The following is a 17,498-nucleotide window of genomic DNA, read 5'->3' as shown; positions in this document are numbered from 1 at the left end:
TGTCATGCAGCTCTATTATAAGGTCGCTTGGCACGCATTGTCCACAAGTAGACTAAAGCATTGGTATCTGTTTATCTATAAATCTATTTTGGCCTTATTTCCATCATATCTCTGTTCTCTTACTCAACAGAAAATTACTGTGAAGAATTCCTTATGCTCTCAGAATTTTTATACCCTTTCGGTTCCATTTACATTTATGCATTTGGCAGACGCTTTTATCCAAAGCGACTTACAGTGCACTTATTACAGGGACAATCCCCCCGGAGCAACCTGGAGTTAAGTGCCTTGCTCAAGGGCCCAACAGTGGCATCTTGGTGGTGCTGGGGCTTGAACCCCCAACCTTCTGGTCAGTAACCCTGAGCCCCCAACCACTGAGCCACCACTGCCATTTGCTAGGGTAACAGGCTTTTCAGTATGATGCCCCCTGTGATTGGAACATTCTACAAAATTATAAAAAAATAAAAAGGCTGGTGTCAATGTGTAATTTTTAAATATCTTAATCGAGAATCTGAGAAAGATATATAAATTTGCAAATGTTTTTTTCTCTCCCCTTTTCTCCCCAATTTGGCATGCCCAATTTTGAATGCACTCTAAGTCCTCGTGGTGGCATAGTGAATCGCCTCAATCTTATCATGTGGCATTTTGAACACGTTACCGCAGAGACCTTGCGTGTGTGGAGACTTCACTCTATTCACTGTGGCATCCAAGCACAACTCAACACGCACCCCACAGAGAGCGAGAACCACATTATAGAGACCATGAGGAGGTTAACCCAACATAACTCTACCCATCCTATCAACCGGGCCAATTGAATGCTTAGGTAGCCTGACTGAAATTTTTGCAAATGTTTTAAAATATTTGTCCTCTTTTAACTTCTTCGAGAATTTTTTAAATTGTATTATTTGTATATGTTATTTAAGACTGTAAACATCTGTGGCTACCTGTCTTGGCCAGGACACTTCAGTAAAAGAGATTCTTAATCTCAGTCAGTTTTATTTCCTGGTTAAATAAAGGACAAATAATGAACCAAAACAGCAAAACAAGTATTTATCCTCCAGGTTAACAGAGGGCAGCATTGTCAAAGTAATACGAAACGACAAGCATTTTTATATGGAAGAAAAGAAGCATTTAAGCCTTTAATACATTTAAGTATTTTTGCATCCTCATGATTACCGAAATATTTAGGTAGTGCAATGATAAGATATTATAGAAATGTATTATACCGTTTATCTGAGAGCTACAGATATTTCAGGAACTCACTATTACATTTGATGTCATTAATTAAAAATAAAAACACACACACAATGTCCAATAAGCGCAATGTTTTTTCTTTCATGTTTATGCTTATTATAATGGTGACTGAAATTTAATTGACGACAATAGTATCGAACGCTCAGGTGACAATTTTCTTGCACACAAGAGGAACTACTTTCCGTGTCTATTTAGCTGTAAACCCTGTCGCAGCTTGGTACAGTGGGCTGTTCTGCGGCTAATGCCCAAAAAGTAGTTCCGGATATTTGATACGCGCAAGGAGCCGCTCGTCGTTGCCCGGATGTTGGCTATTTGGAGAGAAAGACGAACGAGCGCGAGAGAGGCGTATAGATACCACGGACATATCGGTAAAGGGATTGCGGGTCTTCAACCCACGACAAACAAACACGCAGAGCTGAAGCTTATTTCGAGGAGAGAGAGAGGGAGCTGTGATCGAAAAAAAGGAAGGGGAGGGGACGGCTAACTTTGACAGACCTGGACTGGCCTCCAGCGGCTGACACGAGCCCGGGTGAGTGGGAGCGAACGAGCGGGTGAACGTTACGAGCTCGCGACATGGAGCTCGCGAAGTTGAAGTCTGGGCCCGCGAAAAATGGACGACTTTTACTGTTAGCTGCGTTGTGCCTAAGTTCTTAGGGAAAATGGGAAGCTCAGGCCTTCAGTGGTATGCTGCTGCTGTCTTCGGTCGGGGGCAGGTGGGGACACCGATAGCTCTGCTGTCACAAGGAGAAATTTAGTTAGCAAGCCAGCTAGCCGCCAATACGGTTCTGCCAGACAGGTAGCGATAGTGAGCTGCTAATTAGCGGCAAGCTTTACTTTATCTCGCCTGCTGTTTTTTTCAGTTATCTGACAGGCTTCTAACGTGCCAACTCTAAAGTATTTGTGACTGAAACTTAGTCGGTAAGTCGAGCTGGTTGGGATCTGTTCGTCCACGAACTGCCAAACGAGCAACTTTTGGTGCTGTCATCTAACAGGAGTTGGAGGTGGAGGCCGTATCTATTAATATTTTGCAAACAGACCCGCGGCAGCTGCGTGTCATTGCAAATAAGAATCCTGGCCAACTTGTGGTGCCTTTTGAATGCCATTAAAACGCATGTTAAGTCACAGTGGGCATTGTGTTATACAGATGGATCATCAGCACTCAGTAGCCTATTATTAACATTGATTGGAAATATTAAATATTATCAATTTTTGAAGTGACACACACCGGATCAAGTAAAGTTGGCTGGGGATCTTTCCATAAGCTGGGTGAATTTGCACAAATAACGGGTTTTGAGGAATTGGACGACAGGTGATAATAGTTACTGATTTGGTCTAGGTCTGACCAGAATCATATTCTCAGAATGTGTGTTATGTCCACATTGCACACTTGCTTGGTTGTCGTATTTAGTAAATTCTAGACCCTTATCTGTCCATCAGGTGTAGGGATTTTTCCCGTTGGATGTCCCCCTTTGGCAACTGCAAGAACAAACATTTACTGTTGTTGAATAGGTTTTTGCTCGTGGTCTCGTACGTATATATTTTACGTGGAGCCACAATAATGTGGGCATTAAGTTATCAGTTGACACATGAATTGCATTTCAATGACAGCTTGTCTGCTCTTGCTTGCCTGATTAAAATTGACCAATGGAGCAGAGATATTATTAGTTTTATTGGGTTCCCCCCTCATTCACTTAAAGAGTGTTGAGGCTGTTGAATTATGCACAAGCCTGCTGGAAATATTGAGTGATGGACATATGTGAACTGCTCTAGACATATTTTCCCCACCCAGTCAGTGTGGCAATACAGTAGTGTGAAAGATTCACGTTAGCATCAGACTTGTTTGTCTTTGGGTTGCCAGCTCACAGAATGCAGAAAATGATGGACCCATCAGTTGCCTGTCATAACATGCCTGCTGTTTCTTATGCTGAAAGTGCTCCCTTTTAGTATTTAAAATTGGTGCATCGAGAAGAGAATTGGCTAAAACTTTCTATGTAGCCCATATTTATAATACATTTAAAAGGCAACATAAATGCATTGTAATGTATTTGTATTTTTTCATAAAATGCCTTATAATATTTAATAATATCTCATATTTAATTGTAACCACAATTAGGCGATATTACATTATAATACTTTCCTATTCATAGTTATATCTTAGAGTATAATGCATTATTACATGAACAAAATCAAAGTTTATGTGCAGAAGTTATAATCAATAGAAGTAGAATAGAAGGTTAAAGTGACAAAATCATTGTCTACTTATAAAGATTTATAAGATAATTTTTAGTTACACATTAGAAGACATTACAAGTCAAGCTTTAAAAAAAAAAAAAATATATATATATATATATATATATATATATATATATATATATATATATATATATATATATATATATATATATATATATATATATATATATTACACATATACGTGTATATGTGTAATATATATATATATATATATACACATATACGTGTATATGTGTAATTCATATTACACATATACACGCACATCTATTTGCAAGTTTTATTTCATATTTTTATAAGGCCTGAGGCTGATGTTACTTTTAAAGGAATAGTTCACCCAAAGATGAAAATTCTCATCATTTACTCACCCTCATCCCATCCTAGGTGTGTATAACTTTCTTGACTTGAGAACACAAAGATTTCTGAACACAACACATATTTCAGCTCTGTAGGTCAGTACAGTGCAAGCGAATGGTGGCCAGTACTTTGGAGGTAAAAAATGCACGTAAAGGAAACATTAAAGAAAACCAGTGGTTAAATCCATATCTTGAGAAGTAGGGCTGGGTATTGAGTTCGATACATTTTAGGCACCGACCGAATTGCCTCTAAACAATCGAGTATCAAAAAATGTTTTGTCGGTCGGTACCAAATTTCGATACCCAAGTGGTTCATCTCATCAACGTCAGTGATAAGCATGTAGCATGCTAGATGTGCCCAAATCTAAAATTGCCTGTGATTGGCTGTGTTTAGGCATCAAGGATAAACACTAGTTTTTTTAGTTCAGTACGCCCAGAGACGCGGCTCACACGTGAGGCTGTAGTGTGTAATGTATGCATCCCAGCCCTCATAGATGTAAAAGATGTGGAAAAGAACAAAAGTGTGGCTACATTTCACCAGGCTCGATGCCAACAGCGTGCGATGCAGTATTTGCGACAAGATAATTGCTGCCAAGACCGGCAACACAACAAATCTGATGAAGCACTTGACAGTGCACGGAATAAACCTAAGAGCTTAAAGTTGCTCCGTTGCTCTTCTTGCTTCAACTGCAAGAAGACCGAGCCGGTGCAGTCATCCTCTCGGCATCCTCCTGCCACAGAGCTTCCACACGAGTCCTCCAAAACTACTGATGAATGCAGCGGCGCTATGACTGGGACTCCGTCAGGTAGGTTAACGTTTAGCAAACAAACCAACAAACAAAATAGCCTAACTTGTGGTGATACATGCTTCTGTACTTATTAAATGAACCTTTCTGTGTGTGGTGACATAGTCCTATAAACTGGGACCTACATAACTTTAACCAAAATGTTTTTGTTGTAATGTTTGTTAAAGCGGATTTCATAATATTGGCATCGAAAAAAGTATCGTTTAGGAACCGATATCAAAATGTTTTTAACAATACCCAGCCCTATTCAGAAGCAATATAATGGATGTGGGTGAGAAACAGATACATATTTAAGTCCTTGTTTACTATAAATCTACTTAAACGCAGCCATGCTCGTTCATGAGAGTTCTGTTTTTTGCCGATTCACATTCTTCGTGCATAATGACACCTACTAGACTGTTTTGAAAAATACAATTTATTTATTCTTTTCCTTTGCTTTATCGTTCCCTTTTTGCCTCTCTCCTCCCTGCCCAGTAGGTGGCGATATGCACAGAGAATGCAACTAGGTCCTCTTGTGAATGCGCCAAGGAGAGCTGGTTAAAGTGCTCATTTATAGAAAAAAGGACATCAATATTGTTCTGTTTCTCACCCACCCTTATCAAATCGCTTATGAAGATATGGATTTAACCACTGGTGTCTGGATGGATTACTTTGCTGCTTAATATGCTTTTTGGACTTTCAAAATTCTTGCCACCATTCACTTGCATTGAATAGACCAACAATGCTGAGATATTCTTAAAAAAAATTTCATTTGCTTTATGAAGAAAGTCATCCACATCTGAGATGGCATGAAGGTGGGAATTACATTTATATTTGGTCATTTAGAAGATTCTTTTATCCAAATTGACTTGCAAATGAGACGCATAGCAAGCAATTTGTCATACAAAGGTTATATCTGCTGTATAGGACTGCCAAGTTTCACAGTGGCTGGAGTTGTCAAGATGCTAGCACAGAAGAAAGAGACCAACAAGGAATTTGTATTTTTATTTCTGGGTGAGCTATCATTTCAAATTATACCTTGTTGGGTAAAGTTATTTGGTAAGTTTCTTAATGTCTCAACTTACATCGTGAATGTTTGTTTTTTGTATATTCTGTGCATTTTTATATAACTTCTATTGTATACTATATATTGTATATTATGTTAAGTGTTTTTTTTTATTAAGACATTGCTTTTGTAACGTTACTTAAGCAGACCAAGACCACTAATGATGGTACGACAACGTCATAAAGCCTTATGACTGTTGACAATAAACTGCTTTTGCAATACAGCACATATTATATATATAAATTATAAATATTTTTTGTTATATTTATTATTAATATAATTTTTTTATATCACATTACATCCACTGGATAATATTGATTTTGTTGCAATGTATTATAGTCTACTCTTTAACTCTTTCCCCGCCAAACACGGAATTTTCCGGGTATCCGTGTTTTAGGTGGTATACGGTAAGGAAGACCCGCACGCATGTTTTGAAAGAGTACGCAACTCTTTGATCAAAGAAACAGACTGCGATCGTCTCAAACGTGAAGTGGAACACCATACTAATACTAAAGCACTTGTTTGATAAAAATGCCTTTTTCTCAGCTTTTTGTCCGAAATGTTGTTTTTGACAAAACCTACCTCTGTTCAAGTGGCAATAAAAAAAGAGCAAATGAAGATAAAATTAAATCGTTTTTTTTTTTGCCTAAAAGCAGAGGCTCAGATCTTTATTTTGATATATAGCATCTTCATATATTCATGGAAGAAAATATTCTGCGGGCCATTAAAGTTTCGAAAACTGTACTTAAAAATCTTAAATCATATTATACGGTGCAATATGAGACTTTTTGAATGCATAATAATGTATTTATTATGCCTTTACCATTTAAAATATAAATAGTATTTTAGTTGTAGTATTTGCTCTGTAGTATATACTCTGATTACATTGGTACAATTCTTAGCCTTATAACACAATGAAGCTGGTAGAAAATAACCATGAAATAAGTTTTTGTTACTTTAGTTGTGAATCCTTTTATAAGAAAGGTATTGCTCTTATCTGTTATCTGTAATATTATGCGTCATGTTGCTCATTGGTGTAAATTGCTAAATGGGCTGGAATGGGAGCTGTTAAAGAACACAAGCATGGCATCTGTTGTAATGTACCATAACTGTTCCCATGCCAGGATCTGACGAGGCCTCTGCTGCAGTATTGCACACAGACTCGTCTCTTCGTGCCCCTAGGTGTCAGTGGGCATTCTGCCGCCAAGTCTAAACTCACCTGGAAACTGCTGGCTTTATGCAGTCCACCTACTTTATCATCACTAAATGATGCCATAGGCTACACACCAAATTTGGCATTGTATAGCGCTTTCGATGTTTGGTGGCTGCATTATTATTATTTTTTTATATGAAGGAGCAATACTGTGTTCTGTGTAATGAGCTGTCTTTAATGTTACACTGTTTACAGTGTTTTTTGAGTCATTAGCATTTTTTTCCCCTCTGCTGAATAGATTGATGAGATTTTGTCCCACATTTAGAAAGTTAAGCCTTTATCCAGCTGTGCTGCTGAGTGTTTTGCACAAACATCTGTTCTCTTACATTTGTGTTGTGTGAAACCAGTGTATAATTTTCTCTCTTTTTGTGTGAAGAGTAGATCCAACAAGTGGTTTGTTTCCCTTTTCTTTCGATAGCTTTCCATGATCAGACATATTTCAGTTTGGAATTTTTAAATGCAAACTGAAATGGTATCGAATTAGCAGCAAGGCATTTGTAGATTCAGTAAACTGTCACGGACAAAAAAAAGAGACATCCCATCACCTTTTGCATACCAATTGCTCATTTGGACTGCGGTGGCCCTTTGCCCAGCCCTGTCTCACTGAGAGGCTTTTAATTTTCCCCCCTTGTTGAAGCAATTATTCTAATAGCTGTCCGTGAGATGGTGTTAGCAGACCCCTGTTGGTAAATCGGGTGCAGTCAAGCTAAATGCATGGCTTCCTCAGCTCAGACACGCCCATCAGGTAACCACTCACTGGTTACAGTACAATTTAGGACTGGGTAAAAATATAGATTTTTTTTTTATGATGCATTGTTAATCTTCTCAAAATATTGATTCTTAAATTCCAAGATCGATCTTTTACTCTGTGACATCTAGGGCTGCCCCCAACCAAAGATTTTCCTAGTCAACTAGTAGTCATTAATTTAAGCCATTAGTCGACTAGTCATTGCACGTTTATGATATTAATTTAATTGCTTATATGTTGGGGGGCATCAGAAAAAGGTTTGAGTTCCAGGACTGAGAATGTCATAAGTAACATTGCTAACACTGTTCTACATTACAGAGAAATACTAAACCGTAATAATGAGCCTTTAAAATATACATTTAACAAGCTCACGAAGTGACACCGGCAAAAGTGGTAATGATCCTGAATATGTTGGGAATATCCAGCAAAAGACTGTCTGAACATTTTGTTAATTTATAGAGAAATGCACATTATTATTGTGCTGACAGACAATGATGATCAGAGTGATCGCCAATAGCTGACGCCTTTGACGATGTACATATTATATTTGGCTAGTTTTCCCACGCATCTATTAAATCATTATTATTATTATCAAATTAATATTTCAAATAATTTGTTATTTGTTACCAAAAAGTTTAACACATTTTAAATGCTTTTTTTTTTTTTCAGTTTCATTTGAACTTTTAGTTAAAACATTTTTTTTTCATGGTCTTGCTTTATTGTGTAGGCCTGTGTGACCAAATTTAGCCCTGTGCGACTAAAAATGTCTGTGACTAGCCTCTTGCTGGTAAATTTTCTGATTTCGCTCACCAGTGATTGAGTGGTATATTGGCGAAGAAGTTCAGCAACGAGATCCTTACACTGTGTTGAGAGCAATGTTTGATTTGACTCGTTTTTGTCATTGAATAATGTCTCTTTTAATATCCATTTGTTCTTTACAGTAAGTTGTTGATCAAAAACAACAAAAATAAACATTTGAATCTAATCATGCATAGCACAGATGTGGTAAAGAAGCGATTCGACACCTCCTTAAAAAAGATAGCAGTTACTTACCTTAAAGTTAGCAGTTATTAGTTAAATGCAGAATTGATTAGGCTATTCTGTTAAGAAGGGTTAATTCAGGCAAGGTGCTTGCCATTAATCTTAAAATGTGACCCCGTTTACACCTGGTATTAAGATAAAAGCATTTTTGGTGATCAGATCACATGTGTTCAGCGCTAAATACAGGTCTAAACATGGTCTAAAAAGTTTTGTGATCAGATTAGGGCTGCGCAATTAATCAAAATAAAATTGAAATCGTGATATAACCATGTGCAATTATTAAACTGCAAAGGGCTATGATATAAAGAATTAAATAAATGGTCTTCGTGCGCTGCTTTTCAAAGTTTATATATTCTGCTCTGTCTTGTTTGTGTTAGTGCATTATTACAGTATTTTCAGAGCGGTTCTGAGCTCCACATCTCCATCTCGTGCTCGGAGCAACAGATGTGCTCTCAGTTCGGTTCAGTTCATTATGTGCAATGAGCGCATGATATTTAGACAAAGGGAAACTGATGCAACCTGCGTGAAGCAAGTGGTCTTTTATCCATCCATTGCGGCAGCCTCTCAGTCTCCGCTGGGCACAGGTATCATTAGAATAACAATGGATGCAATGCCAAGATTAATTGGGCTCAAATTGTGAACGAGTGGTTCAGGGAGTATGAGAAATAATTTTTACACATGAATTGGCCACCACAGAGTCCAGAGTGCTGGAGAAGACTTTACGGAGTGGTTCGACTCTCCTGTCATCAAAACAAGATCTCGGCCAAAAATTAACGCAACTCTGGACAGAAATAAATGTTGTGACATTGCTTAAGGTTGTCGAAACGATGCCATGACAAATGCACGCTGTAATCAAAACTAAAGGCGGTATTCATGGTATTGAGTCGAACCACTCCGTAAAGTCTTCTTCAGCACATCCCAAATACTTTCAGTGGGGATAATCACATATGACCAACTCACCATGTTGATGTTATTTTAGTTAATTTTGCAGCCCTGAAGGATCGTGAAATTAGTCTACTGATGTATTCTTTATGAAACGTAATGGCCAAATGAAAGCACATTAAAATATCACGATATTAATGAAATTGGTCAATTTTATGTTGTCAGCAAAATTATCTTGATTATATTGTTAATATCCAAAATATCTCCCAGCCTTACATAATGTCAAACTGAAATTGAACTGATAACCCATTGGTTATTGGTTTAATTAAACTTAATGTGAAAATTTTAGTTATTTATTCTTTGTCATCATTACATATAATTATTTTTATTAATTTATTTTAAAATATATTTACTTATTAATGCATTATATTACAGTACACTGCCTGGCCATTTAAATAATGGTTATGATCTGGGGTTGCTTCAGTTGGTCAGGTCGAGGATCAGCAATGTTATGCGGCAATAAAATGAAGTCAGCTGAGTACCTGGATGTACTGAATGACCACGTTATCCCATCAATGGATTTTGTCTTTCCTGACAGTACAGGCATGTTCCAGGATGACAATGCCAAGATAAATCAGGCTCAAATTGTGAAAGAGTGGTTCAGGGAGCATGAGGAATCATTTTCACACATGAATTTGCACACTGGTTTTAAATAATGATGATGAATAGTGGGCTGAGACCCTATCAGAAAGTGGAAAACAAAAAAAGTACACAGCGGACAGGTAAATTTTTTTTTTTTTTTTCATTGTTTTATTTATAAGCAATCTTTCATTTACTATTTTGTTATTTATTTATCATATCGCAGTTCAAATCGTAATATTTAAAAAAATAATTGCAATGCCACTTTTGGTCCAAATCGTACAGCTCTTGATTGGATCACAAAAACCGCATATGCATGTGGCAAAAAATGCATATGACCTCATTGCATTTGATGTGTAAACGCTAATCTGTCCTGTATGTGTCCCTGCAGCAGCAAAGCACCTCCCCACACCTGACAGTCTACCACTGCGCTAAAACAAAAGTTTAAACTTTGCCGGTTACGAGTGGATTAAAAAGGAAATAACCGTCCGATCTGGAGAATTAAAAAAGCATATGTATACACACACTGTTCTTCATTGTGTCTGATATGAACATGCAGGGACACTTATGAGAAGCATGTACATCTGCAGCTCAGATTTATGCAGAAAACGCATGGAATCGCAGAATCCAGTCATAAAAACGGAAATGACTATTAAATGTGTAGTCACTGAATTTGACATATTTGGGAAAAAGTGAATGTATAAATGCATAATTAACAAAAATTAAAATCTTGATTTCTCCTAGTGTAATGATTAAACCATAAAAGGCTGAGATTTAATTAAACAAATAACCTATATAACGCCTTGATGAGATGCATTACATTTACATTTCTGCATTTGGCAGATGCTTTTATCCAAAGCGACTTAGAGCACTTATTATAGGGACAATCCCCCTGGAGCAACCTGGAGTTAAGTGCCTTGTTAAAGGACACAATGGTGGCTGTGGGGATCGAACCAGTTTAGTGCTTTAGACCACTACACCACCACCACTGTGCTGCACACTTCAATAGTCAGTGAATCTGAGAAGACACTGCTTACACACCTACCGCATCATTAACTTCACGTGTGTGTGTGTGTGTGTGTGTGTGTGTGTGTGTGTGTGTGTGTATTAATTACAAAGAGCAGAGCACTTTATTCACTGACATGCAACACATGCATACTATATATTTATATAATTAAATCATAGTCATTCGCAATTTAATTAGCACATTTGCTCATATAGCAAATGGCTTTTCCAGAGTTGAGAAGTGAAGTCGTCAAAAACATCCGGTTTTCATAAATTTAACTAAATGCGCAAAATTTAAAAAAGGGAATTAAATGTATTACTTCTGTATAGTAACAAGTTATATTGAATTTAGCAGTAGTAGTAGTAATAATATATCAATAATAATTACTTTACATTTAAGCAAAATCTCAAAAGCAAGAGTTTCATTAAAACTGTGATGCTCTAATGTGCAGCAAAGGTATTTGACCAAAAACTGTGCATCTATTAGAAATAGGGTGCTGTTTTTTTCTAAAATCCCCATTTCATTCCCATACATGTTGTTTTGTTGCTTAATGAAGCAACATCATTGCTATGGCAACCAATGCAGAGATGCTATAAAATGAAGATAGCCACGGCACACACAAATTGGATGTGATCAGTTACGATACATAGTGCGGACAGTCAATCATGAATATCACATTCCGATCAGATACACAAAAAATCTGATTTGGACTGACAATCTGAACGTGGCTTTAGAGTGTAAATACTGCACTTTGTGCACCACTTGTCTTTTGAATGCTTTGCAGTGTCCATTTCAAACTGTTGCAATGATGCCATGCATGCCGAAGCTGTTGTGGAATGTTATTCCACAATCTAAAATGTAGTTACTTTGCTGTGGTGAGAGTGGTGAGAGTCAGTAAGCTCAGAATTCATTAGCAAAGATGTTCATCTCTAGAATGCAGATGAGCTATGAACCCATTCATCTTTAATTACAATTTGAATCTTGTTTGCAGTCATATTGTGTGAGTCCACTTTTTAATGTTATAGAAGACTTTTTATGTGAAAGATCACAGGGGATAATTGCACTTAAATGAACCTTGTTTAGGACTGACCGGAGCAATTAGAGTAACTGCAGTTCCAGGCATTTTTTAGCCACTGGTTGCTGGAATTGCAGCTTCAAGACTTTAATCAGATTTGACTTGGATTGACATTGTGAACAGAAGTTCACGGCACTTGTAGTGCAGTGGAATATTCATACTTTTTTATGACGATTAAAATGTTATTTTAGTGATTGCTAAAAATGAGCTAATCACTAGGTGCTCTAAGGTGAACCGAAGCAGCACAGTTTCTTCAGGTGAAACACCTTGGGCTTTTGGGAGCTGTTTTATTATTAATATTATTCAGGAGTCAAATTTCGAGTTTTGCTCAGCTGGGTGATTTTAATCTATTTTTTTCTGTAAATTAATGAATTTTTAAAGAGCCCCTCTCTAGAAATGTGTGGATATGGGAATGTTGCACTGTTCAGAATTTTTCAAACCCCACCCCAGGGAAGAGGAGTGCAGATCTACTGAAGCACTGCACTTTTCATTTTTTATTAATGCTGAAATACACTGCCAGAGCTCTTCCAGTCTTCCCATGTGCAGAGAACTTTTTCAGACGTTGGTCTGTACTGTGCTGTACTGGCAGATCTAACAGCAGTTGGAACTCCAGATATGTGGTGCAGTGGACAGATTATATGTCATCCGCCTCAATTACCTGGCTGGAGACCTGTTCAAACCATCTGCCCTAAAAATAAAGTTTTTCATGGGTACAAACTGGGCCTCGGCTGCAGCCTGCATGCAATTCCGTGTAGCATGATGCATCTGTTTAACAAACGTTCTTCCCAACTAAATAAAAAAAAAAACTACAGTAACATTTTGTGGCTTCAGCATGTTGCATATACAATCACTCTTGTTAATCATGCTGTATTACGGTATTTGACTACATGTACCCTTAGTTTACCACTGGCATTCTAAGAAACATGTGGTTATTGGTTATTTTCATTCCTTTCAATATGAATACAGAAATGTTTCTTTCTGCATTGCCTATTGGTCCTTGACAAAAGTTTTGTCTGCAAGGGTGTATCACAGTGGAATCGGAGGGCTTTGTGTCTTGTTTCAATCTCTTAAAAGAGGATATACCAGCATGGCAAAATACAGTATTGCTCTCTTTCTGCCCTCTGAAGGTAACATAGACTCTCATATTCATTAGAGACTTGTTATCTGTGAGCAGGGAAAGGATTATTCTTAGATTACACTGCATAAGTAATCATAATCAAGCTTTCCTAATGCCATTTAATAACCATTTTAATTACTTTAGCTTACTGCACACTCAGCTGTAGTTACAAATGCACTTCTGGAGAAGCCCTAATAACTTGCTAAAGAAGGACAATTATCCATGCTCTGTGCTATGAGAGCAATGTCTGCCTCCGCGTTTTGGGTCATTTGTCCTGTGTGAGAGTCTCAACATTTGTCTGATTAGTAGACTTAGGATAATTCTAAATTGAAATAGTAGATCATTTTTACTAGCGTTTCATTTATTCATTTTTTTTAACAATGATTTCTTTAATGCTTTTTTTTTCCTCAACTTTTGTTTTTGTTTAATTTGAAATGGTTTAATGCTAATTTGAAAACATATTATTGCTTCAGGTCACTTTTCCAGAAGCAAACAAATTACTTTAGAAAATTTCAGCATATGAAGCAGTAAAAAAATGTATGCTTAATGCTAACTTACAGTAGTTATATAATGCACTTAGTTTGGTTTAGCCCTAGCTGTGCTTGATGAATGTTCGTGTTACATAGTTAGTGACTATGTTTACATGGACACCAGAAAAAAATGCCTTATTGCGGAAAAGTCATTTCCATTTACATGCACTGTATAAGGGGTAAAATCTTTACTCCCGTATACAGGTCAGTAATCAGCTTTTTCCACAGCGCTAAACAGTCGTGTTTGTGCACTTAACTTTGGTGCGCGCCACTGCTTTGCCATGATTTAAACTGAACTCCGAATCGATTCTTATTCTTTTGAGAATCGATTCAGAATCGTTTGAGTATGAATCATGATGTATCGCTGAAACGATTTTTTCCAACATCTCTAATTTATAAACACTTCTTGCGACCCCAGCATTTCAGACTTTAAAGTTACAAATTCCATGCTGTGAATTATTTATTTATTTCGGGTTAAAAACTACATCTGGAATTTAATTTAATTTGGGCTCTTGTAGCCTCCGTCTGGCCCTTCCCATTACAGGAATTCTAATTTGTATAGTTTTAATGTGATATAGTTGAAGTCAGTAGTTTACTTACACCTTAGCCAAATACATTTAAACTCAAGTTTTTCACAATTCCTGATATTAATTCGTAGAAAACTTTCCCTGTCTTTAGGCTTTCCCTGTCAGTTAGGCTCACTATTTTAAAAATGTGAAATGTAGAGAGTAGAGTAAATCACAATCTCATTGGGTCTGAAGTTTACATTTGTTAGTGTTTGTAGCATTGCCATTTAAATTGTTTATCTTGGGCCGAACGTTTTGGGTAGCCTTCCACAAGCTTCACACAATAAGTTGCTGGAATTCTGGCCCATTCCTCCAGAAAGAACTAGTGTAACTGAGTCCGGTTTGCAGGCCTCCTTGCTCACACGCATGCTTTTTCAGTTCTGCACACAAATTTTCTATTCTTTTGTGGTCAGGGCTTTGTGATGGCAACTCCAATACCTTGACTTTGTTTTCCTTAAGCCATTTTGCCACAACTTTGGAGGTATGCTTGGGGTCATTGTCCATTTGGAAAACCCATTTGCGACCAAGCTTTAACTTCCTGGCTGATGTTTTGATGTTGCTTCAATATATCCCCATAAATTTCCTTCCTCATTATGCCATCTATTTTGTGAAGTGCACCAGTCCCTCATGCAGCAAAGCATCCCCACAACATGATGCTGCCACCCACATGCTTCACGGGATGGTGTTCTTCAGCTTGCAAGCCTCACCCTTTTTCCTCCAAACATGATGATAAAACGTCAAATGTTTTGTTTCATCAGACTAGAGGAAATTTCTCAGAGGAAAAAAGATCTTCGTCCCAATGTGCACTTGCAAACTGTACTCTGACTTTATGGTGGTTTTGGAGCAGTGGCTTCTTCCTTGCTGAGCAGCCTTTCAGGTCATGTCGATATAGGACTTGTTTTACTGTGGATGTACTTGTTTACCTGTTTCCTCCAGCATCTTCACAAAGTCCTTTGCTGTTGTTCTGGGATTGATTTACACTTTTGGTGCCAAACTACATTCATCTCTAGGAGACAGAATGTGTTTTCTTTCCTGAGGTTGGGTGGTTCCATAGTGTTTATACTTGTGTACTATTGTTTGTAGAGATGAACGTGATACCTTAAGGCATTTGGAAATTGCTCCCAATGATGATCCAGGCTTGTGGATGTCCACAATATTATGCCTCAAATGCTGTTAATTGAGCTAAACTTGTATTGAACCCAGAATATCCCTTTAAGATGATGTAACTGAAACCAAACGTGATGGCTCCCTCCAATATGAAGCCCCTCTCCAGTCAAACACTGCTGCATTGAACTAGTTTCTTTCACTTGACAAACAAGAGTTCTGTGTAGAATGCCTCATGTTACTCCAATGAGTCATATTTCCTTTGGACTCAGAGCTGCTCCCTTAGCTCAGATTGAATTAAGTGGGGGAGGGCCATACTCATCACTTTTGCCTCCAAAGCTTTTGGAGGATTGGTCATTCCCATTGGCCTTGTGTTAAGGTTTCAGTGATGGGACATGAGCCACACTGATCAATGGGTCTTTAGAAAGCCAGATTCCTAGGTGGCTGACACCACTGACATCGGGTTAGGCCGGCTGAGTCACTGTCTCTTAAATAGGCTGGCTGGAATTTTAGCCCTTGGAGTGACCCCACCAGCTTCTGCAGTTGGACCAGGAGAGTCTGAGGCCCTGTTTCAACATGGTATTAAGATGTGTTTTCGATGATTCAAGCACATGTGGTCAGCCAAGATGCAGTCCTGTTTCCAACTGGCATTACCATTGGTTTCAAGGGGAGGGCCTCTGATTTCATTAAGATATACATCAATCTCTATGTCAGTGTGCTCTTGAATAATAACCATAAAAAAAAGTCATAAGGCAAAGCATGAAAATGGTTTCTCTCAGAGTAATTTCAGCTAAACACAAATGCAACATTTAAATCTGTATTTTCCATTATTTTATTTTAGTTTAGCTTCAGATATGTGAGCTTGTCATCTGTCTCTCTGCACGTTGATATCTCTTGTATTAGCGCTACGGTTGGTCCAGTACGCATTCAGGACGGATTGGGTTTCACACCCCAAATATGATGTGATGCATGCGTTTTTAGTTACCTCCATATGTGGTTTCAGCGATCCAATCACAAAGTTTTAGACCCCTTTTCCACCTGTATTTAGTGCTGATCACCAAAACAGCATCTTAATGCCAGATGGAAACGGAGCCTGAGAGTGCCTGGAGTAGACTGCACTTGGTGTTTAATGGTTTAAAGGATAATAATAATAATAGTAATAATGCATGCTCGACATAGAGTCCAGTTAAGAAACTGGGCCATCATTGCAAATTCAGCATTGGAATAAGTGTCTAGTTTTGCGATCAACTTCCATATTTTGACGGATTTCCGATTGAAATGGCTCATCGAACAAGAAAAAAAATGTAGGCCGTTGACTTGATTTAATTCATAGGTTGTTGATGCATTGTAAAAAGTGGGCTGTTGCACACAGGAGTGAAGGAGTACCGATCTAAAGTAGAGTTTGCAGTCAAAACACAGACACAAACACCCTTTCCACTGTGCTGCTCATGCCAGAGCTGTTTATTGGGTAAATTGAGCTGCGATCTGAACACACTGATGATCTGAACTGACAACATACATAAACAGCCCATAAACGCACACAACAAATCACAGTTTTTGCTTCGAATGAGGTTGTAGTCGCTGTGAAACGAACGAGTAAAAGATCATAATGTGAAAAAATATTTTGTGAAAAAAATTTATTTTCTTTCGTTTGGATTGTCCGTTTGAGTGGCATCCTCTTACCGCAGTGCCTTTCAAGGGCACAAAACTGCTGCTTGGAAAACACCAATTTCAATGTTTTAAATCACACTGAATATAAAGGGGGGAAAAAAAATAACACGTACTCGTGCTGTACATCCCAAGATACCTCCAAAAGATGCCTGCATTAGAAAATATGACTCCTGCCAATTTCTCCCTCTTTGAATTGCG

General features: G+C 37.8%; 1 protein-coding gene across 1 annotated transcript in view; it reads left to right on the top strand.

The window, feature by feature from the left end:
- The first annotated feature begins 1,563 nt into the window (after window positions 1–1,563).
- The window catches only part of LOC127632812 (forkhead box protein J3-like), a 138,805-nt gene continuing 122,870 nt past the window's right edge, over window positions 1,564–17,498 (top strand). The window contains exon 1 of the mRNA XM_052111597.1: window positions 1,564–1,780. The gene's annotated coding sequence lies outside the window, so the exon portion shown is untranslated. The remainder of the gene's footprint in view (window positions 1,781–17,498) is intronic.

This window comes from Xyrauchen texanus, chromosome 39 (assembly GCF_025860055.1).
Source record: "Xyrauchen texanus isolate HMW12.3.18 chromosome 39, RBS_HiC_50CHRs, whole genome shotgun sequence".
Taxonomy (NCBI): Eukaryota; Metazoa; Chordata; class Actinopteri; order Cypriniformes; family Catostomidae; genus Xyrauchen; species Xyrauchen texanus.
This window is presented reverse-complemented; position numbering and strand designations above follow the sequence as displayed.